Raw genomic sequence first — 22,409 nt, forward strand, 5'->3', positions numbered from 1 at the left:
AACTAGAAAGACAGCACCAGCGTTGGTGGGGCTGTGAATGGGGTGTCCTGGCTACTTGAAGAGCAGCAAGAGCTTTTGGTCCTGGCTCCTTTGGGGTGGGAGGAATCCCTGGGCTTTCGCAATTGCTGAGGCTGCCTCTGGGTATACTCGGAGGCCCAGGCAGATAGCATTGGAGTTTGGGAGGCTCTAGAAAGAGACAGTGACATCGTTGGTGGGCCTATGAATGGGGTTACGTGGCTACTTGAAGAGCAGCAAGATCTTTTGGTCGTGGCTCCTTTGGGGTGGGAGGAATCCCTGGACATTCGCAATTGCTGAGCTGGGCTCCGGGTATACTCAGCTCCGCAGGCAGATAATATTGGAGTTTGGGAGGCTGTAGAAAGAGACAGCACCAGTGTTGGTGGGTCTGTCAATGGGGTGTCCTGGCTACTTGAAGAGCAGCAAGAGCTTTTGGTCCTGGCCCCTTTGCGGTGGGAGGAATCCCTGGACGTTCGCAGTTGCTGAGCCTTCCTCCAGGTATCCTCAGCGGCCCAGGGAATCAGTGTTCTCTTTGCGAGGCTCTAGAAAGAGACAGCGCCAGAGTTGGTGGGTCTGTGAATGGGGTGTCCCGGCTACTTGAAGAGCAGCAAGAGCTTTTGGTCGTGGCTCCTTTGGGGTGGGAGGAATCCCTGGACATTCGCAATTGCTGAGCTGGGCTCCGGGTATACTCAGCTCCGCAGGCAGTTAATATTGGAGTTTGGGAGGCTGTAGAAAGAGACAGCACCAGCGTTGGTGGGGCTGTGAATGGGGTGTCCTGGCTACTTGAAGAGCAGCAAGAGCTTTTGGTCCTGGCTCCTTTGGGGTGGGAGGAATCCCTGGGCTTTCACAATTGCTGAGGCTGCCTCTGGGTATACTCGGAGGCCCAGGCAGATAGCATTGGAGTTTGGGAGGCTCTGGAAAGAGACAGCGCCAGCGTTGGTGGGCCTATGAATGGGGTTACGTGGCTACTTGAAGAGCAGGAAGAGCTTTTGGTCCTGGCGCCTTTGGGGTGGCAGGAATCCCTGGACGTTCGCAATTGCTGAGCCTGCCTCCGGGTGTCCTCAGCAGCCCACGCAAACAGTTTTCTCTTTTGGGAGGCTCTAGAAAGAGACAGCGCCAGCGTTGGTGGGGCTGTGAATGGGGTTGCGTGGCTACTTGAAGAGCAGCAAGAGCTTTTGGTCCTGGCCCCTTTGGGGTGGCAGGAATCCCTGGACGTTCGCAATTGCTGAGCCTGCCTCCGGGTGTCCTCAGCGGCCCACGCAAACAGTGTTCTCTTTTGGGAGGCTCTGGAAAGAGCCAGTGCCAGTGTTTTTGGGGCTGTGAATGGGGTGTCCTGGCTACTTGAAGAGCAGCAAGAGCTTTTGGTCCTGGCCCCTTTGCGGTGGGAGGAATCCCTGGACGTTCGCAATTGCTGAGCCTGCCTCCGGGTGTCCTGAGCGGCCCAGGCAAACAGTGTTCTCTTTGCGAGGCTCTAGAAAGAGACAGCGCCAGAGTTGGTGGGTCTGTGAATGGGGTTGCGTGGCTACTTGAAGAGCAGCAAGAGCTTTTGGTCCTGGCCCCTTTGGGGTGGGAGGAATCCCTGGGCTTTCGCAATTGCTGAGGCTGCCTCTGGGTATACTCGGAGGCCCAGGCAGATAGTATTGGAGTTTGGGAGGCTCTAGAAAGAGACAGTGACATCGTTGGTGGCCCTATGAATGGGGTTACGTGGCTACTTGAAGAGCAGCAAGAGCTTTTGATCCTGGCGCCTTTGGGGTGGCAGGAATCCCTGGACGTTCGCAATTGCTGAGCCTGCCTCCGGGTGTCCTCAGCTGCCCACCCAATAGTGTTCAATTTTGGGAGGCTCTAGAAAGAGACAGCGCCAGAGTTGGGGGGTCTGTGAATGGGGTGTCCCGGCTACTTGAAGAGCAGCAAGAGCTTTTGGTCGTGGCTCCTTTGGGGTGGGAGGAATCCCTGGGCTTTCGCAATTGCTGAGCTGGGCTCCGGGTATACTCAGCTCCGCAGGCAGATAATATTGGAGTTTGGGAGGCTCTGGAAAGAGACAGCGCCAGCATTGGTGGGGCTGTGAATGGGGTTGCGTGTCTACTTGAAGAGCAGCAAGAGCTTTTGGTCGTGGCTCCTTTGCGGTGGGAGGAATCCCTGGACGTTCACAATTGCTGATCCTGCCTCCGGGTGTCCTTACCATCCCACGCAAAGAATGTTCAATTTTGGGAGTCTCTAGAAAGAGACAGCGCCAGCGTTGCTGGGTCTGTCAATGGGTTTTGCATCGCTACTTGAAAAGCAGCAAGAGCTTTTGGTCGTGGCCCCTTTGGGGTGGGAGGAATCCCTGGACGTTCGCAGTTGCTGAGCCTGCCTCCAGGTGTCCTGAGCGGCCCAGGCAAACAGTTTTCTCTTTTGGGAGGCTCTAGAAATAGACAGCGCCAGCGTTGGTGGGTCTGTGAATGGGGTGCCCGGCTACTTGAAGAGCAGCAAGAGCTTTTGGTCGTGGCTCCTTTGGGGTGGGAGGAATCCCTGGACATTCGCAATTGCTGAGCTGGGCTCCGGGTATACTCAGCTCCGCAGGAAGATAATATTGGGCTTTGGGAGGAACTAGAAAGACAGCACCAGCGTTGGTGGGGCTGTGAATGGGGTGTCCTGGCTACTTGAAGAGCAGCAAGAGCTTTTGGTCCTGGCTCCTTTGGGGTGGGAGGAATCCCTGGGCTTTCACAATTGCTGAGGCTGCCTCTGGGTATACTCGGAGGCCCAGGCAGATAGCATTGGAGTTTGGGAGGCTCTGGAAAGAGACAGCGCCAGCGTTGGTGGGCCTATGAATGGGGTTACGTGGCTACTTGAAGAGCAGGAAGAGCTTTTGGTCCTGGCGCCTTTGGGGTGGCAGGAATCCCTGGACGTTCGCAATTGCTGAGCCTGCCTCCGGGTGTCCTCAGCAGCCCACGCAAACAGTTTTCTCTTTTGGGAGGCTCTAGAAAGAGACAGCGCCAGCGTTGGTGGGGCTGTGAATGGGGTTGCGTGGCTACTTGAAGAGCAGCAAGAGCTTTTGGTCGTGGCCCCTTTGGGGTGGCAGGAATCCCTGGACGTTCGCAATTGCTGAGCCTGCCTCCGGGTGTCCTCAGCGGCCCACGCAAACAGTGTTCTATTTTGGGAGGCTCTGGAAAGAGACAGTGCCAGTGTTTTTGGGGCTGTGATGGGGTGTCCTGACTACTTAAAGAGCAGCAAGAGCTTTTGATCCCGGCCCCTTAGCGGTGGGAGGAACCTCTGGACGTTCACAATTGCTGAGCCTGCCTCCGGGTGTCCTCAGCAGCCCACCCAATAGCGTTCAATTTTGGGAGTCTCTAGAAAGAGACAGCGCCAGCGTTGGTGGGGCTGTGAATGGGGTTGCGTGGCTACTTGAAGAGCAGGAAGAGCTCTTGGTCCTGGCCCCTTTGGGTTGGGAGGAATCCCTGGGCTTTCGCAATTGCTGAGCCTGCCTCCGGGTGTACTCGGCGGTCCATGCAGATATTATTCGGCTTTGGGAGGCACTAGAAAGAGACAGCGCCAGCGTTTGTGTGTCAGTGAATGGGGTGTCCTGGCTACTTGAAGAGCAGCAAGAGCTTTTGGTCCTGGCTCCTTTGCGGTGGGAGGAATCCCTGGACGTTCGCAATTGCTGAGCCTGCCTCCGGGTGTCCTCAGCGGCCCACGCAAGCAGTGTTCTCTTATGGGAGGCTCTGGAAAGAGCCAGTGCCAGTGTTTTTGGGGCTGTGAATGGGGTGTCCTGGCTACTTGAAGAGCAGCAAGAGCTCTTGGTCCTGGCCCCTTTGGGTTGGGAGGAATCCCTGGGCTTTCGCAATTGCTGAGCCTGCCTCCAAGTGTACTCGGCGGTCCATGCAGATATTATTCGGCTTTGGGAGACACTAGAAAGAGACAGCGCCAGCGTTTGTGTGTCAGTGAATGGGGTGTCCTGGCTACTTGAAGAGCAGCAAGAGCTTTTGGTCCTGGCCCCTTTGCGGTGGGAGGAATCCCTGGACGTTCGCAATTCCTGAGCTTGGCTCTGGTTGTCCTCAGCAGCCCACGCAAGCAGTGTTCTCTTTTGGGAGGCTCTAGAAAGAGACAGCACCAGCGTTGGTGGGTCTGTCAATGGGGTTTGCCTCGCTACTTGAAGAGCAGCAAGAGCTTTTGGTCCTGGCGCCTTTGGGGTGGCAGGAATCCCTGGACGTTCGCAATTGCTGATCCTGCCTCCAAGTGTACTCGGCGGTCCATGCAGATATTATTCGGCTTTGGGAGACACTAGAAAGAGACAGCGCCAGCGTTTGTGTGTCAGTGAATGGGGTGTCCTGGCTACTTGAAGAGCAGCAAGAGCTTTTGGTCCTGGCTCCTTTGCGGTGGGAGGAATCCCTGGACGTTCGCAATTGCTGAGCCTGCCTCCGGGTGTCCTCAGCGGCCCACGCAAACAGTGTTCTCTTTTGGGAGGCTCTGGAAAGAGCCAGTGCCAGTGTTTTTGGGGCTGTGAATGGGGTGTCCTGGCTACTTGAAGAGCAGCAAGAGCTTTTGGTCCTGGTCCCTTTGCGGTGGGAGGAATCCCTGAACGTTCGCAATTGCTGAGCCTGCCTCCGGGTGTACTCGGCGGCCCACACAGATAGTACTGGGATTTGGGAGGCACTAGAAAGAGACAGCGCCAGCGTTGGTGGGGCTGTGAATATGGTTGCCTGGCTACTTGAAGAGCAGCAAGAGCTTTTGGTCCTGGCGCCTTTGGGGTGGCAGGAATCCCTGGACGTTCGCAATTGCTGAGCCTGCCTCAGGGTGTCCTCAGCGGCCCACGCAAATAGTGTTCTCTTTTGGGAGGCTCTGGAAAAAGAGAGTGCCCGTGTTTTTGGGGCTGTGAATGGGGTGTCCTGGCTACTTGAAGAGCAGCAAGAGCTTTTGGTCCTGGCCCCTTTGCGGTGGGAGGAATCCCTGGACGTTCGCAATTGCTGAGCCTGCCTCAGGGTGTCCTTACCATCCCACGCAAAGAATGTTCAATTTTTGGAGTCTCTAGAAAGAGACAGCGCCAGCGTTGGTGGGTCTGTCAATGGGTTTTGCCTCGCTACTTGAAGAGCAGCAAGAGCTTTTGGTCGTGGCCCCTTTGCAGTGGGAGGAATCCTTGGACGTTCGCAGTTGCTGAGCCTGCCTCAGGGTGTCCTCAGCGGCCCAGGGAAACAGTGTTCTCTTTGCGAGGCTCTAGAAAGAGACAGCGCCAGAGTTGGTGGATCTGTGAATGGGGTGTCCCGGCTACTTGAAGAGCAGCAAGAGCTTTTGGTCGTGGCTCCTTTGGGGTGGGAGGAATCCCTGGACGTTCACAATTGCTGAGGCTGCCTCTGGGTATACTCGGAGGCCCAGGCAGATAGCATTGGAGTTTGGGAGGCTCTAGAAAGAGACAGTGACATCGTTGGTGGCCCTATGAATGGGGTTACGTGGCTACTTGAAGAGCAGCAAGAGCTTTTGATCCTGGCGCCTTTGGGGTGGCAGGAATCCCTGGACGTTCGCAATTGCTGAGCCTGCCTCCGGGTGTCCTCAGCAGCCCACGCAAACAGTTTTCTCTTTTGGGAGGCTCTAGAAAGAGACAGCACCAGTGTTGGTGGGTCTGTCAATGGGGTGTCCTGACTGCTTGAAGAGCAGCAAGAGCTTTTGATCCTGGCCCCTTTGCGGTGGGAGGGACCTCTGGACGTTCACAATTGCTGAGCCTGCCTCCGGGTGTCCTCAGCAGCCCACCCAATAGTGTTCAATTTTGGGAGTCTCTAGAAAGGGACAGCGCCAGCGTTGGTGGGGCTGTGAATGGGGTTGCGTGGCTACTTGAAGAGCAGCAAGAGCTTTTGGTCCTGGCCCCTTTGGGGTGGGAGGAATCCCTGGACGTTCACAATTGCTGAGCCTGCCTCCGGGTGTCCTTACCATCCCACGCAAAGAATGTTCAATTTTTGGAGTCTCTAGAAAGAGACAGCGCCAGCGTTGCTGTGTCTGTCAATGGGTTTTGCATCGCTACTTGAAGAGCAGCAAGAGCTTTTGGTCCTGGCCCCTTTGCGGTGGGAGGAATCCCTGGACGTTCGCAATTGCTGAGCCTGCCTCCGGGTGTCCTGAGCGGCCCAGGCAAACAGTGTTCTCTTTGCGAGGCTCTAGAAAGAGACAGCGCCAGCGTTGGTGGGTCTGTCAATGGGGTGTCCCGGCTACTTGAAGAGCAGCAAGAGCTTTTGGTCGTGGCTCCTTTGGGGTGGGAGGAATCCCTGGACATTCTCAATTGCTGAGCTGGGCTCCGGGTATACTCAGCTCCGCAGGAAGATAATATTGGGCTTTGGGAGGAACTAGAAAGAGACAGCACCAGCGTTGGTGGGTCTGTGAATGGGGTGTCCTGGCTACTTGAAGAGCAGCAAGAGCTTTTGGTCCTGGCGCCTTTGGGGTGGCAGGAATCCCTGGACGTACGCAATTGCTGAGCCTGCCTCAGGGTGTCCTCAGCGGCCCACGCAAACAGTGTTCTCTTTTGGGAGGCTCTGGAAAGAGACAGTGCCAGTGTTTTTGGGGCTGTGAATGGGGTGTCCTGGCTACTTGAAGAGCAGCAAGAGCTTTTGGTCCTGGCCCCTTTGCGGTGGGAGGAATCCCTGGGCTTTCGCAATTGCTGAGGCTGCCTCTGGATCTACTCGGAGGCCCAGGCAGATAGCATTGGAGTTTGGGAGGCTCTAGAAAGAGACAGCACCAGCGTTGGTGGGCCTATGAATGGGGTTACGTGGCTACTTGAAGAGCAGCAAGAGCTTTTGGTCGTGGACCCTTTGCGGTGGGAGGAATCCCTGGACGTTCGCAGTTGCTGAGCCTGCCTCAGGGTGTCCTCAGCAGCCCACGCAAACAGTGTTCTCTTTTGGGAGGCTCTGGAAAGAGACAGTGCCAGTGTTTCTGGGGCTGTGAATGGGGTGTCCTGGCTACTTGAATAGCAGCAAGAGCTTTTGATCCCGGCCCCTTAGCGGTGGGAGGAACCTCTGGACGTTCACAATTGCTGAGCCTGCCTCCAGGTGTCCTGAGCGGCCCAGGCAAACAGTGTTCTCTTTGCGAGGCTCTAGAAAGAGACAGCGCCAGAGTTGGTGGGTCTGTGAATGGGGTGTCCCGGCTACTTGAAGAGCAGCAAGAGCTTTTGGTCCTGGTCCCTTTGCGGTGGGAGGAATCCCTGGGCTTTCGCAATTGCTGAGGCTGCCTCTGGGTATACTCGGAGGCCCAGGCAGATAGCATTGGAGTTTGGGAGGCTCTAGAAAGAGACAGTGACATCGTTGGTGGGCCTATGAATGGGGTTACGTGGCTACTTGAAGAGCAGCAATAGCTTTTGATCCTGGCGTCTTTGGGGTGGCAGGAATACCTGGACGTTCGCAATTGCTGAGCCTGCCTCCGGGTGTCCTCAGCAGCCCACACAAACAGTTTTCTCTTTTGGGAGGCTCTAGAAAGAGACAGCACCAGTGTTGGTGGGTCTGTCAATGGGGTGTCCTGACTACTTGAAGACCAGCAAGAGCTTTTGATCCCGGCCCCTTAGCGGTGGGAGGAACCTCTGGACGTTCACAATTGCTGAGCCTGCCTACGGGTGTCCTCAGCAGCCCACCCAATAGTGTTCAATTTTGCGAGGCTCTAGAAAGAGACAGCGCCAGTGTTGGTAGGGCTGTGAATGGGGTTGCGTGGCTACCTGAAGAGCAGCAAGAGCTTTTGGTCCTGGCCCCTTTGCGGTGGGAGGAATCCCTGGACGTTCACAATTGCTGATCCTGCCTCCGGGTGTCCTTACCATCCCACGCAAAGAATGTTCAATTTTGGGAGTCTCTAGAAAGAGACAGCGCCAGCGTTGCTGGGTCTGTCAATGGGTTTTGCCTCGCTACTTGAAGAGCAGCAAGAGCTTTTTGTCGTGGCCCCTTTGCGGTGGGAGGAATCCCTGGACGTTCGCAGTTGCTGAGCCTGCCTCCAGGTGTCCTGAGCGGCCCAGGCAAACAGTGTTCTCTTTGCGAGGCTCTAGAAAGAGACAGCGCCAGAGTTGGTGGGTCTGTGAATGGGGTGTCCTGGCTACTTGAAGAGCAGCAAGAGCTTTTGGTCGTGGCTCCTTTGGGGTGGGAGGAATCCCTGGGCTTTCGCAATTGCTGAGGCTGCCTCTGGGTATACTCGGAGGCCCAGGCAGATAGCATTGGAGTTTGGGAGGCTCTAGAAAGAGACAGTGACATCGTTGGTGGGGCTGTGAATGGGGTTACGTGGCTACTTGAAGAGCAGCAATAGCTTTTGGTCCTGGCGTCTTTGGGGTGGCAGGAATCCCTGGACGTTCGCAATTGCTGAGCCTGCCTCCGGGTGTCCTCAGCAGCCCACACAAACAGTTTTCTCTTTTGGGAGGCTCTAGAAAGAGACAGCACCAGTGTTGGTGGGTCTGTCAATGGGGTGTCCTGACTACTTGAAGAGCAGCAAGAGCTTTTGATCCCGGCCCCTTAGCGGTGGGAGGAACCTCTGGACGTTCACAATTGCTGAGCCTGCCTCCGGGTGTCCTCACCGGCCCACCCAATAGTGTTCAATTTTGCGAGGCTCTAGAAAGAGACAGCGCCAGTGTTGGTGGGGCTGTGAATGGGGTTGCGTGGCTACCTGAAGAGCAGCAAGAGCTTTTGGTCCTGGCCCCTTTGGGGTGGGAGGAATCCCTGGACATTCACAATTGCTAATCCTGCCTCCGGGTGTCCTTACCATCCCACGCAAAGAATGTTCAATTTTGGGAGTCTCTAGAAAGAGACAGCGCCAGCGTTGCTGGGTCTGTCAATGGGTTTTGCCTCGCTACTTGAAGAGCAGCAAGAGCTTTTGGTCGTGGCCCCTTTGCGGTGGGAGGAATCCCTGGACGTTCGCAGTTGCTGAGCCTGCCTCCAGGTGTCCTGAGCGGCCCAGGCAAACAGTGTTCTCTTTGCGAGGCTCTAGAAAGAGACAGCGCCAGAGTTGGTGGGTCTGTGAATGGGGTGTCCCGGCTACTTGAAGAGCAGCAAGAGCTTTTGGTCGTGGCTCCTTTGGGGTGGGAGGAATCCCTGGACATTCGCAATTGCTGAGCTGGGCTCCGGGTATACTCAGCTCCGCAGGTAGATAATATTGGAGTTTGGGAGGCTGTAGAAAGAGACAGCACCAGCGTTGGTGGGGCTGTGAATGGGGTGTCCTGGCTACTTGAAGAGCAGCAAGAGCTTTTGGTCGTGGACCCTTTGCGGTGGGAGGAATCCCTGGACGTTCGCAATTGCTGAGCCTGCCTCAGGGTGTCCTCAGCGGCCCACGCAAACAGTGTTCTCTTTTGGGAGGCTCTGGAAAGAGACAGTGCCAGTGTTTTTGGGGCTGTGAATGGGGTGTCCTGGCTACTTGAAGAGCAGCAAGAGCTTTTGATCCCGGCCCCTTAGCGGTGGGAGGAACCTCTGGACGTTCACAATTGCTGAGCCTGCCTCCGGGTGTCCTCAGCAGCCCACCCAATAGTGTTCAATTTTGGGACTCTCTAGAAAGAGACAGCGCCAGCGTTGGTGGGGCTGTGAATGGGGTTGCGTGGCTACTTGAAGTGCAGGAAGAGCTCTTGGTCCTGGCCCCTTTGCGGTGGGAGGAATCCCTGGGCTTTCGCAATTGCTGAGCCTGCTCCGGGTGTCCTTACCATCCCACGCAAAGAATGTTCAATTTTGGGAGTCTCTAGAAAGAGACAGCGCCAGCGTTGCTGGGTCTGTCAATGGGTTCTGCATCGCTACTTGAAGAGCAGCAAGAGCTTTTGATCCTGGCCCCTTTGCGGTGGGAGGAATCCCTGGACGTTCGCAATTGCTGAGCCTGCCTCCAAGTGTCCTCCGCGGCCCATGCAAACAGTGTTCTCTTTTGGGAGGCTCTAGAAAGAGACAGCGCCAGCGTTGGTGGGGATGTGAATGGGGTTGCGTGGCTACTTGAAGAGCAGGAAGAGCTCTTGGTCCTGGCCCCTTTGGGTTTGGAGGAATCCCTGGGCTTTCGCAATTGCTGAGCCTGCCTCCAAGTGTACCCGGCGGTCCATGCAGATATTATTCGGCTTTGGGAGACACTAGAAAGAGACAGCGCCAGCGTTTGTGTGTCAGTGAATGGGGTGTCCTGGCTACTTGAAGAGCAGCAAGAGCTTTTGGTCCTGGCCCCTTTGCGGTGGGAGGAATCCCTGGACGTTCGCAATTGCTGAGCTTGGCCCCGGGTATACTCAGCTCCGCAGGCAGATAATATTGGGCTTTGGGAGGAACTAGAAAGAGACAGCACCAGCGTTGGTGGGGCTGTGAATGGGGAGTCCTGGCTACTTGAAGAGCAGCAAGAGCTTTTGGTCCTGGCGCCTTTGGGTTGGGAGGAATCCCTGGACGTTCGCAGTTGCTGAGCCTGCCTCCGGGTGTCCTCAGCGGCCCAGGGAAACAGTGTTCTCTTTGCGAGGCTCTAGAAAGAGACAGCGCCAGAGTTGGTGGGTCTGTGAATGGGGTGCCCCGGCTACTTGAAGAGCAGCAAGAGCTTTTGGTCGTGGCTCCTTTGGGGTGGGAGGAATCCCTGGACATTCGCAATTGCTGAGCTGGGCCCCGGGTATACTCAGCTCCGCAGGCAGATAATATTGGGCTTTGGGAGGAACTAGAAAGAGACAGCACCAGCGTTGGTGGGGCTGTGAATGGGGTGTCCTGGCTACTTGAAGAGCAGCAAGAGCTTTTGGTCCTGGCTCCTTTGCGGTGGGAGGAATCCCTGGGCTTTCGCAATTGCTGAGGCTGCCTCTGGGTATACTCGGAGGCCCAGGCAGATAGCATTAGAGTTTGGGAGGCTCTAGAAAGAGACAGTGACATCGTTGGTGGGCCTATGATGGGGTTACGTGGCTACTTGAAGAGCAGCAAGAGCTTTTGGTCCTGGCGCCTTTGCGGTGGCAGGAATCCCTGGACGTTCGCAATTGCTGAGCCTGCCTCCGGGTGTCCTCAGCAGCCCACCCAATAGTGTTCAATTTTGGGAGTCTCTAGAAAGAGACAGCGCCAGCGTTGGTGGGGATGTGAATGGGGTTGCGTGGCTACTTGAAGAGCAGGAAGAGCTCTTGGTCCTGGCCCCTTTGCGGTGGGAGGAATCCCTGGGCTTTCGCAATTGCTGAGCCTGCCTCCAAGTGTACTCGGCGGTCCATGCAGATATTATTCGGCTTTGGGAGACACTAGAAAGAGACAGCGCCAGCGTTTGTGTGTCAGTGAATGGGGTGTCCTGGCTACTTGAAGAGCAGCAAGAGCTTTTGGTCCTGGCCCCTTTGCGGTGGGAGGAATCCCTGGACGTTCGCAATTGCTGAGCTTGGCTCTGGTTGTCCTCAGCAGCCCACACAAGCAGTGTTCTCTTTTGGGAGGCTCTAGAAAGAGACAGCACCAGCGTTGGTGGGTCTGTCAATGGGGTTTGCCTCGCTACTTGAAGAGCAGCAAGAGCTTTTGGTCGTGGCCCCTTTGCGGTGGGAGGAATCCCTGGACGTTCGCAATTGCTGATCCTGCCTCCGGGTGTACTCGGCGGCCCACGCAGATAGTACTGGGATTTGGGAGGCACTAGAAAGAGACAGCGCCAGCGTTGGTGGGTTTGTGAATGGGGTGTCCTGGCTACTTGAAGAGCAGCAAGAGCTTTTGGTCCTGGCGCCTTTGGGGTGGCAGGAATCCCTGGACGTTCGCAATTGCTGAGCCTGCCTCAGGGTGTCCTCAGTGCCCCACGCAAACACTGTTCTCTTTTGGAAAGCTCTGGAAAGAGACAGTGCCAGTGTTTTTGGGGCTGTGAATGTGGTGTCCTGACTACTTGAAGAGCAGCAAGAGCTTTTGGTCCTGGCCCCTTTGTGGTGGGAGGAATCCCTGGACGTTCGCAACTGCTGAGCCTGCCTCCGGGTGTCCTCAGCAGCCTACCCAATAGTGTTCAATTTTGGGAGTCTCTAGAAAGAGACAGCGCCAGCGTTGGTGGAGATGTGAATGGGGTTGCGTGGCTACTTGAAGAGCAGGAAGAGCTCTTGGTCCTGGCCCCTTTGGGTTTGGAGGAATCCCTGGGCTTTCGCAATTGCTGAGCCTGCCTCCAAGTGTACTCGGCGGTCCATGCAGATATTATTCGGCTTTGGGAGACACTAGAAAGAGACAGCGCCAGCGTTTGTGTGTCAGTGAATAGGGTGTCCTGGCTACTTGAAGAGCAGCAAGAGCTTTTGGTCCTGGCCCCTTTGCGGTGGCAGGAATCCCTGGACGTTCGCAATTGCTCAGCTTGGCTCTGGTTGTCCTCAGCGGCCCACGCAAGCAGTGTTCTATTTTGGGAGGCTCTAGAAAGAGACAGCACCAGCGTTGGTGGGTCTGTGAATGGGGTTTGCCTCGCTACTTGAAGAGCAGCAAGAGCTTTTGGTCCTGGCGCCTTTGGGGTGGCAGGAATCCCTGGACGTTCGCAATTGCTGAGCCTGCCTCAGGGTGTCTTCAGCGGCCCACGCAAACAGTGTTCTCTTTTGGGAGGCTCTGGAAAGAGACAGTGCCAGTGTTTTTGGGTCTGTGAATGGGGTGTACTCGCTACTTGAAGAGCAGCAAGAGCTTTTGGTCCTGGCCCCTTTGCGGTGGCAGGAATCCCTGGACGTTCGCAATTGCTGAGCCTGCCTCCAGGTGTCCTTACCATCCCACGCAAAGAGTGTTAAATTTTGGGAGTCTCTAGAAAGAGACAGCGCCAGCGTTGGTGGGTCTGTCAATGGGTTTTGCCTCGCTACTTGAAGAGCAGCAAGAGCTTTTGTTCCTGGCCCCTTTGCGGTGGGAGGAATCCCTGGACGTTCGCAGTTGCTGAGCCTGCCTCCGGGTGTCCTCAGCGGCCCAGGGAAACAGTGTTCTCTTTGCGAGGCTCTAGAAAGAGACAGCGCCAGAGTTGGTGGGTCTGTGAATGGGGTGTCCCGGCTACTTGAAGAGCAGCAAGAGCTTTTGGTCGTGGCTCCTTTGGGGTGGCAGGAATCCCTGGACGTTCGCAATTGCTGAGCCTGCCTCCAAGTGTCCTCCGCGGCCCATGCAAACAGTGTTCTCTTTTGGGAGGCTCTGGAAAGAGACAGTGCCAGTGTTTTTGGGACTGTGAATGGGGTGTCCTGGCTACTTGAAGAGCAGCAAGAGCTTTGGTCCTGGAGCCTTTGGGGTGGGAGGAATCCCTGGACGTTCGCAATTGCTGAGCCTGCCTCCGGGTGTCCTCAGCAGCCCACGCAAACAGTTTTCTCTTTTGGGAGGCTATAGAAAGAGACAGCACCAGTGTTGGTGGGTCTGTCAATGGGGTGTCCTGACTACTTGAAGAGCAGCAAGAGCTTTTGATCCCGGCCCCTTTGCGGTGGGAGGAATCCCTGGACGTTCACAATTGCTGAGCCTGCCTCCGGGTGTCCTCAGCAGCCCACGCAAAGAGTGTTCAATTTTGGGAGTCTCTAGAAAGAGACAGCGCCAGCGTTGGTGGGGCTGTGAATGGGGTTGCGTGGCTACTTGAAGTGCAGGAAGAGCTCTTGGTCCTGGCCCCTTTGCGGTGGGAGGAATCCCTGGACGTTCACAATTGCTGATCCTGCCTCCGGGTGTCCTTACCATCCCACGCAAAGAATGTTCAATTTTGGGAGTCTCTAGAAAGAGACAGCGCCAGCGTTGCTGGGTCTGTCAATGGGTTCTGCATCGCTACTTGAAGAGCAGCAAGAGCTTTTGATCCTGGCCCCTTTGCGGTGGGAGGAATCCCTGGACGTTCGCAATTGCTGAGCCTGCGTCCGGGTGTCCTCAGCAGCCCACCCAATAGTGTTCAATTTTGGGAGTCTCTAGAAAGAGACAGCGCCAGCGTTGGTGGGGATGTGAATGGGGTTGCGTGGCTACTTGAAGAGCAGGAAGAGCTCTTGGTCCTGGCCCCTTTGGGTTTGGAGGAATCCCTGGGCTTTCGCAATTGCTGAGCCTGCCTCCAAGTGTACCCGGCGGTCCATGCAGATATTATTCGGCTTTGGGAGACACTAGAAAGAGACAGCGCCAGCGTTTGTGTGTCAGTGAATGGGGTGTCCTGGCTACTTGAAGAGCAGCAAGAGCTTTTGGTCCTGGCCCCTTTGCGGTGGGAGGAATCCCTGGGCTTTCGCAATTGCTGAGCTGGGCTCCGGGTATACTCAGCTCCGCAGGCAGATAATATTGGAGTTTGGGAGGCTCTGGAAAGAGACAGCACCAGCGTTGGTGGGGCTGTGAATGGGGTGTCCTGGCTACTTGAAGAGCAGCAAGAGCTTTTGGTCCTGGCTCCTTTGGGTTGGGAGGAATCCCTGGACGTTCGCAGTTGCTGAGCCTGCCTCCGGGTGTCCTCAGCGGCCCAGGGAAACAGTGTTCTCTTTGCGAGGCTCTAGAAAGAGACAGCGCCAGAGTTGGTGGGTCTGTGAATGGGGTGCCCCGGCTACTTGAAGAGCAGCAAGAGCTTTTGGTCGTGGCTCCTTTGGGGTGGGAGGAATCCCTGGACATTCGCAATTGCTGAGCTGGGCCCCGGGTATACTCAGCTCCGCAGGCAGATAATATTGGGCTTTGGGAGGAACTAGAAAGAGACAGCACCAGCGTTGGTGGGGCTGTGAATGGGGTGTCCTGGCTACTTGAAGAGCAGCAAGAGCTTTTGGTCCTGGCTCCTTTGCGGTGGGAGGAATCCCTGGGCTTTCGCAATTGCTGAGGCTGCCTCTGGGTATACTCGGAGGCCCAGGCAGATAGCATTAGAGTTTGGGAGGCTCTAGAAAGAGACAGTGACATCGTTGGTGGGCCTATGATGGGGTTACGTGGCTACTTGAAGAGCAGCAAGAGCTTTTGGTCCTGGCGCCTTTGCGGTGGAAGGAATCCCTGGACGTTCGCAATTGCTGAGCCTGCCTCAGGGTGTCCTCAGCGGCCCACGCAAACAGTGTTCTCTTTTGGGAGGCTCTGGAAAGAGACAGTGCCAGTGTTTTTGGGGCTGTGAATGGGGTGTCCTGACTACTTGAAGAGCAGCAAGAGCTTTTGGTCCTGGCCCCTTTGGGGTGGCAGGAATACCTGGACGTTCGCAATTGCTGAGCCTGCCTTCGGGTGTCCTCAGCAGCCCACCCAATAGTGTTCAATTTTGGGAGTCTCTAGAAAGAGACAGCGCCAGCGTTGGTGGGGATGTGAATGGGGTTGCGTGGCTACTTGAAGAGCAGGAAGAGCTCTTGGTCCTGGCCCCTTTGCGGTGGGAGGAATCCCTGGGCTTTCGCAATTGCTGAGCCTGCCTCCAAGTGTACTCGGCGGTCCATGCAGATATTATTCGGCTTTGGGAGACACTAGAAAGAGACAGCGCCAGCGTTTGTGTGTCAGTGAATGGGGTGTCCTGGCTACTTGAAGAGCAGCAAGAGCTTTTGGTCCTGGCCCCTTTGCGGTGGGAGGAATCCCTGGACGTTCGCAATTGCTGAGCTTGGCTCTGGTTGTCCTCAGCAGCCCACACAAGCAGTGTTCTCTTTTGGGAGGCTCTAGAAAGAGACAGCACCAGCGTTGGTGGGTCTGTCAATGGGGTTTGCCTCGCTACTTGAAGAGCAGCAAGAGCTTTTGGTCGTGGCCCCTTTGCGGTGGGAGGAATCCCTGGACGTTCGCAATTGCTGATCCTGCCTCCGGGTGTACTCGGCGGCCCACGCAGATAGTACTGGGATTTGGGAGGCACTAGAAAGAGACAGCGCCAGCGTTGGTGGGTTTGTGAATGGGGTGTCCTGGCTACTTGAAGAGCAGCAAGAGGTTTTGGTCGTGGCGCCTTTGGGGTGGCAGGAATCCCTGGACGTTCGCAATTGCTGAGCCTGCCTCAGGGTGTCCTCAGTGCCCCACGCAAACACTGTTCTCTTTTGGAAAGCTCTGGAAAGAGACAGTGCCAGTGTTTTTGGGGCTGTGAATGTGGTGTCCTGACTACTTGAAGAGCAGCAAGAGCTTTTGGTCCTGGCCCCTTTGTGGTGGGAGGAATCCCTGGACGTTCGCAATTGCTGAGCCTGCCTCCGGGTGTCCTCAGCAGCCTACCCAATAGTGTTCAATTTTGGGAGTCTCTAGAAAGAGACAGCGCCAGCGTTGGTGGAGATGTGAATGGGGTTGCGTGGCTACTTGAAGAGCAGGAAGAGCTCTTGGTCGTGGCCCCTTTGGGTTTGGAGGAATCCCTGGGCTTTCGCAATTGCTGAGCCTGCCTCCAAGTGTACTCGGCGGTCCATGCAGATATTATTCGGCTTTGGGAGACACTAGAAAGAGACAGCGCCAGCGTTTGTGTGTCAGTGAATAGGGTGTCCTGGCTACTTGAAGAGCAGCAAGAGCTTTTGGTCCTGGCCCCTTTGCGGTGGGAGGAATCCCTGGACGTTCGCAATTGCTCAGCTTGGCTCTGGTTGTCCTCAGCGGCCCACGCAAGCAGTGTTCTCTTTTGGGAGGCTCTAGAAAGAGACAGCACCAGCGTTGGTGGGTCTGTGAATGGGGTTTGCCTCGCTACTTGAAGAGCAGCAAGAGCTTTTGGTCCTGGCGCCTTTGGGGTGGCAGGAATCCCTGGACGTTCGCAATTGCTGAGCCTGCCTCAGGGTGTCTTCAGCGGCCCACGCAAACAGTGTTCTCTTTTGGGAGGCTCTGGAAAGAGACAGTGCCAGTGTTTTTGGGTCTGTGAATGGGGTGTACTCGCTACTTGAAGAGCAGCAAGAGCTTTTGGTCCTGGCCCCTTTGCGGTGGCAGGAATCCCTGGACGTTCGCAATTGCTGAGCCTGCCTCCGGGTGTCCTTACCAACCCACGCAAAGAGTGTTAAATTTTGGGAGTCTCTAGAAAGAGACAGCGCCAGCGTTGGTGGGTCTGTCAATGGGTTTTGCCTCGCGACTTGAAGAGCAGCAAGAGCTTTTGTTCCTGGCCCCTTTGCGGTGGGAGGAATCCCTGGACGTTCGCAGTTGCTGAGCCTGCCTCCAGGTATCCTCAGCGGCCCAGGGAAACAGTGTTCTCTTTGCGAGGCTCTAGAAAGAGACAGCGCCAGAGTTGGTGGGTCTGTGAATGGGGTGTCCCGGCTACTTGAAGAGCAGCAAGAGCTTTTGGTCGTGGCTCCTTTGGGGTGGCAGGAATCCCTGGACGTTCGCAATTGCTGAGCCTGCCTCCAAGTGTCCTCCGCGGCCCATGCAAACAGTGTTCTCTTTTGGGAGGCTCTGGAAAGAGACAGTGCCAGTGTTTTTGGGACTGTGAATGGGGTGTCCTGGCTACTTGAAGAGCAGCAAGAGCTTTGGTCCTGGAGCCTTTGGGGTGGGAGGAATCCCTGGACGTTCGCAATTGCTGAGCCTGCCTCAGGGTGTCCTCAGCAGCCCACGCAAACAGTTTTCTCTTTTGGGAGGCTCTAGAAAGAGACAGCACCAGTGTTGGTGGGTCTGTCAATGGGGTGTCCTGACTACTTGAAGAGCAGCAAGAGCTTTTGATCCCGGCCCCTTTGCGGTGGGAGGAATCCCTGGACGTTCGCAATTGCTGAGCCTGCCTCCAAGTGTACTCGGCGGTCCATGCAGATATTATTCGGCTTTGGGAGACACTAGAAAGAGACAGCGCCAGCGTTTGTGTGTCAGTGAATCGGGTGTCCTGGCTACTTGAAGAGCAGCAAGAGCTTTTGGTCCTGGCCCCTTTGCGGTGGCAGGAATCCCTGGACGTTCGCAATTGCTGAGCTTGGCTCTGGTAGTCCTCAGCAGCCCACACAAGCAGTGTTCTCTTTTGGGAGGCTCTAGAAAGAGACAGCACCAGCGTTGGTGGGTCTGTCAATGGGGTTTGCCTCGCTACTTGAAGAGCAGCAAGAGCTTTTGGTCGTGGCCCCTTTGCGGTGGGAGGAATCCCTGGACGTTCGCAATTGCTGATCCTGCCTCCGGGTGTACTCGGCGGCCCACGCAGATAGTACTGGGATTTGGGAGGCACTAGAAAGAGACAGCGCCAGCGTTGGTGGGTTTGTGAATGGGGTGTCCTGGCTACTTGAAGAGCAGCAAGAGGTTTTGGTCCTGGCGCCTTTGGGGTGGCAGGAATCCCTGGACGTTCGCAATTGCTGAGCCTGCCTCAGGGTGCCTTAATGGCCCACGCAAACACTGTTCTCTTTTGGAAAGCTCTGGAAATAGACAGTGCCAGTGTTTTTGGGGCTGTGAATGTGGTGTCCTGACTACTTGAAGAGCAGCAAGAGCTTTTGGTCCTGGCCCCTTTGTGGTGGGAGGAATCCCTGGACGTTCGCAATTGCTGAGCCTGCCTCCGGGTGTCCTCAGCAGCCCACCCAATAGTGTTCAATTTTGGGAGTCTCTAGAAAGAGACAGCGCCAGCGTTGGTGGGGATGTGAATGGGGTTGCGTGGCTACTTGAAGAGCAGGAAGAGCTCTTGGTCCTGGCCCCTTTGGGTTTGGAGGAATCCCTGGGCTTTCGCAATTGCTGAGCCTGCCTCCAAGTGTACTCGGCGGTCCATGCAGATATTATTCGGCTTTGGGAGACACTAGAAAGAGACAGCGCCAGCGTTTGTGTGTCAGTGAATCGGGTGTCCTGGCTACTTGAAGAGCAGCAAGAGCTTTTGGTCCTGGCCCCTTTGCGGTGGGAGGAATCCCTGGACGTTCGCAATTGCTGAGCTTGGCTCTGCTTGTCCTCAGCGGCCCACGCAAGCAGTGTTCTCTTTTGTGAGGCTCTAGAAAGAGACAGCACCAGCGTTGGTGGGTCTGTGAATGGGGTTTGCCTCGCTACATGAAGAGCAGCAAGAGCTTTTGGTCCTGGCGCCTTTGGGGTGGCAGGAATCCCTGGACGTTCGCAATTGCTGAGCCTGCCTCAGGGTGTCCTCAGCGGCCCACGCAAACAGTGTTCTCTTTTGGGAGGCTCTGGAAAGAGACAGTGCCAGTGTTTTTTGGGCTGTGAATGGGGTGTCCTGGCTACTTGAAGAGCAGCAAGAGCTTTTGGTCCTGGCCCCTTTGGGGTGGCAGGAATCCCTGGACGTTCGCAATTGCTGAGCCTGCCTCCGGGTGTCCTTACCAACCCACGCAAAGAGTGTTAAATTTTGGGAGTCTCTAGAAAGAGACAGCGCCAGCGTTGGTGGGTCTGTCAATGGGTTTTGCCTCGCGACTTGAAGAGCAGCAAGAGCTTTTGTTCCTGGCCCCTTTGCGGTGGGAGGAATCCCTGGACGTTCGCAGTTGCTGAGCCTGCCTCCAGGTGTCCTCAGCGGCCCAGTGAAACAGTGTTCTCTTTGCGAGGCTCTAGAAAGAGACAGCGCCAGAGTTGGTGGGTCTGTGAATGGGGTGTCCCGGCTACTTGAAGAGCAGCAAGAGCTTTTGGTCGTGGCTCCTTTGGGGTGGCAGGAATCCCTGGACGTTCGCAATTGCTGAGCCTGCCTCCAAGTGTCCTCCGCGGCCCATGCAAACAGTGTTCTCTTTTGGGAGGCTCTGGAAAGAGACAGTGCCAGTGTTTTTGGGACTGTGAATGGGGTGTCCTGGCTACTTGAAGAGCAGCAAGAGCTTTGGTCCTGGAGCCTTTGGGGTGGGAGGAATCCCTGGACGTTCGCAATTGCTGAGCCTGCCTCCGGGTGTCCTCAGCAGCCCACGCAAACAGTTTTCTCTTTTGGGAGGCTCTAGAAAGAGACAGCACCAGTGTTGGTGGGTCTGTCAATGGGGTGTCCTGACTACTTGAAGAGCAGCAAGAGCTTTTGATCCCGGCCCCTTTGCGGTGGGAGGAATCCCTGGACGTTCGCAATTGCTGAGCCTGCCTCCGGGTGTCCTCAGCAGCCCACGCAAAGAGTGTTCAATTTTGGGAGTCTCTAGAAAGAGACAGCGCCAGCGTTGGTGGGGCTGTGAATGGGGTTGCGTGGCTACTTGAAGTGCAGGAAGAGCTCTTGGTCCTGGCCCCTTTGCGGTGGGAGGAATCCCTGGACGTTCACAATTGCTGATCCTGCCTCCGGGTGTCCTTACCATCCCACGCAAAGAATGTTCAATTTTGGGAGTCTCTAGAAAGAGACAGCGCCAGCGTTGCTGGGTCTGTCAATGGGTTCTGCATCGCTACTTGAAGAGCAGCAAGAGCTTTTGATCCTGGCCCCTTTGCGGTGGGAGGAATCCCTGGACGTTCGCAATTGCTGAGCCTGCGTCCGGGTGTCCTCAGCAGCCCACCCAATAGTGTTCAATTTTGGGAGTCTCTAGAAAGAGACAGCGCCAGCGTTGGTGGGGATGTGAATGGGGTTGCGTGGCTACTTGAAGAGCAGCAAGAGCTCTTGGTCCTGGCCCCTTTGGGTTTGGAGGAATCCCTGGGCTTTCGCAATTGCTGAGCCTGCCTCCAAGTGTACTCGGCGGTCCATGCAGATATTATTCGGCTTTGGGAGACACTAGAAAGAGACAGCGCCAGCGTTTGTGTGTCAGTGAATGGGGTGTCCTGGCTACTTGAAGAGCAGCAAGAGCTTTTGGTCCTGGCCCCTTTGCGGTGGGAGGAATCCCTGGACGTTCGCAATTGCTGAGCTTGGCCCCGGGTATACTCAGCTCCGCAGGCAGATAATATTGGGCTTTGGGAGGAACTAGAAAGAGACAGCACCAGCGTTGGTGGGGCTGTGAATGGGGTGTCCTGGCTACTTGAAGAGCAGCAAGAGCTTTTGGTCCTGGCTCCTTTGCGGTGGGAGAAATCCCTGGGCTTTCGCAATTGCTGATCCTGCCTCTGGGTATACTCGGAGTCCCAGGCAGATAGCATTAGAGTTTGGGAGGCTCTAGAAAGAGACAGTGACATCGTTGGTGGGCCTATGAATGGGGTTACGTGGCTACTTGAAGAGCAGCAAGAGCTTTTGGTCCTGGCGCCTTTGCGGTGGCAGGAATCCCTGGACGTTCGCAATTGCTGAGCCTGCCTCAGGGTGTCCTCAGCGGCCCACGCAAACAGTGTTCTCTTTTGGGAGGCTCTGGAAAGAGACAGTGCCAGTGTTTTTGGGGCTGTGAATGGGGTGTCCTGACTACTTGAAGAGCAGCAAGAGCTTTTGGTCCTGGCCCCTTTGGGGTGGGAGGAATCCCTGGACGTTCGCAATTGCTGAGCCTGCCTCCGGGTGTCCTCAGCAGCCCACCAAATAGTGTTCAATTTTGGGAGTCTCTAGAAAGAGACAGCGCCAGCGTTGGTGGGGATGTGAATGGGGTTGCGTGGCTACTTGAAGAGCAGGAAGAGCTCTTGGTCCTGGCCCCTTTGCGGTGGGAGGAATCCCTGGGCTTTCGCAATTGCTGAGCCTGCCTCCAAGTGTACTCGGCGGTCCATGCAGATATTATTCGGCTTTGGGAGACACTAGAAAGAGACAGCGCCAGCGTTTGTGTGTCAGTGAATGGGGTGTCCTGGCTACTTGAAGAGCAGCAAGAGCTTTTGGTCCTGGCCCCTTTGCGGTGGCAGGAATCCCTGGACGTTCGCAATTGCTGAGCTTGGCTCTGGTAGTCCTCAGCAGCCCACACAAGCAGTGTTCTCTTTTGGGAGGCTCTAGAAAGAGACAGCACCAGCGTTGGTGGGTCTGTCAATGGGGTTTGCCTCGCTACTTGAAGAGCAGCAAGAGCTTTTGGTCGTGGCCCCTTTGCGGTGGGAGGAATCCCTGGATGTTCGCAATTGCTGATCCTGCCTCCGGGTGTACTCGGCGGCCCACGCAGATAGTACTGGGATTTGGGAGGCACTAGAAAGAGACAGCGCCAGCGTTGGTGGGTTTGTGAATGGGGTGTCCTGGCTACTTGAAGAGCAGCAAGAGGTTTTGGTCCTGGCGCCTTTGGGGTGGCAGGAATCCCTGGACGTTCGCAATTGCTGAGCCTGCCTCAGGGTGCCTTAATGGCCCACGCAAACACTGTTCTCTTTTGGAAAGCTCTGGAAAGAGACAGTGCCAGTGTTTTTGGGGCTGTGAATGTGGTGTCCTGACTACTTGAAGAGCAGCAAGAGCTTTTGGTCCTGGCCCCTTTGTGGTGGGAGGAATCCCTGGACGTTCGCAATTGCTGAGCCTGCCTCCGGGTGTCCTCAGCAGCCCACCCAATAGTGTTCAATTTTGGGAGTCTCTAGAAAGAGACAGCGCCAGCGTTGGTGGGGATGTGAATGGGGTTGCGTGGCTACTTGAAGAGCAGGAAGAGCTCTTGGTCCTGGCCCCTTTGGGTTTGGAGGAATCCCTGGGCTTTCGCAATTGCTGAGCCTGCCTCCAAGTGTACTCGGCGGTCCATGCAGATATTATTCGGCTTTGGGAGACACTAGAAAGAGACAGCGCCAGCGTTTGTGTGTCAGTGAATCGGGTGTCCTGGCTACTTGAAGAGCAGCAAGAGCTTTTGGTCCTGGCCCCTTTGCGGTGGGAGGAATCCCTGGACGTTCGCAATTGCTGAGCTTGGCTCTGCTTGTCCTCAGCGGCCCACGCAAGCAGTGTTCTCTTTTGTGAGGCTCTAGAAAGAGACAGCACCAGCGTTGGTGGGTCTGTGAATGGGGTTTGCCTCGCTACTTGAAGAGCAGCAAGAGCTTTTGTTCCTGGCCCCTTTGCGGTGGGAGGAATCC

This window comes from Platalea leucorodia (genome assembly GCF_965183815.1).
Source record: "Platalea leucorodia genome assembly, chromosome: 6".
In the NCBI taxonomy this organism is placed as follows: domain Eukaryota; kingdom Metazoa; phylum Chordata; class Aves; order Pelecaniformes; family Threskiornithidae; genus Platalea; species Platalea leucorodia.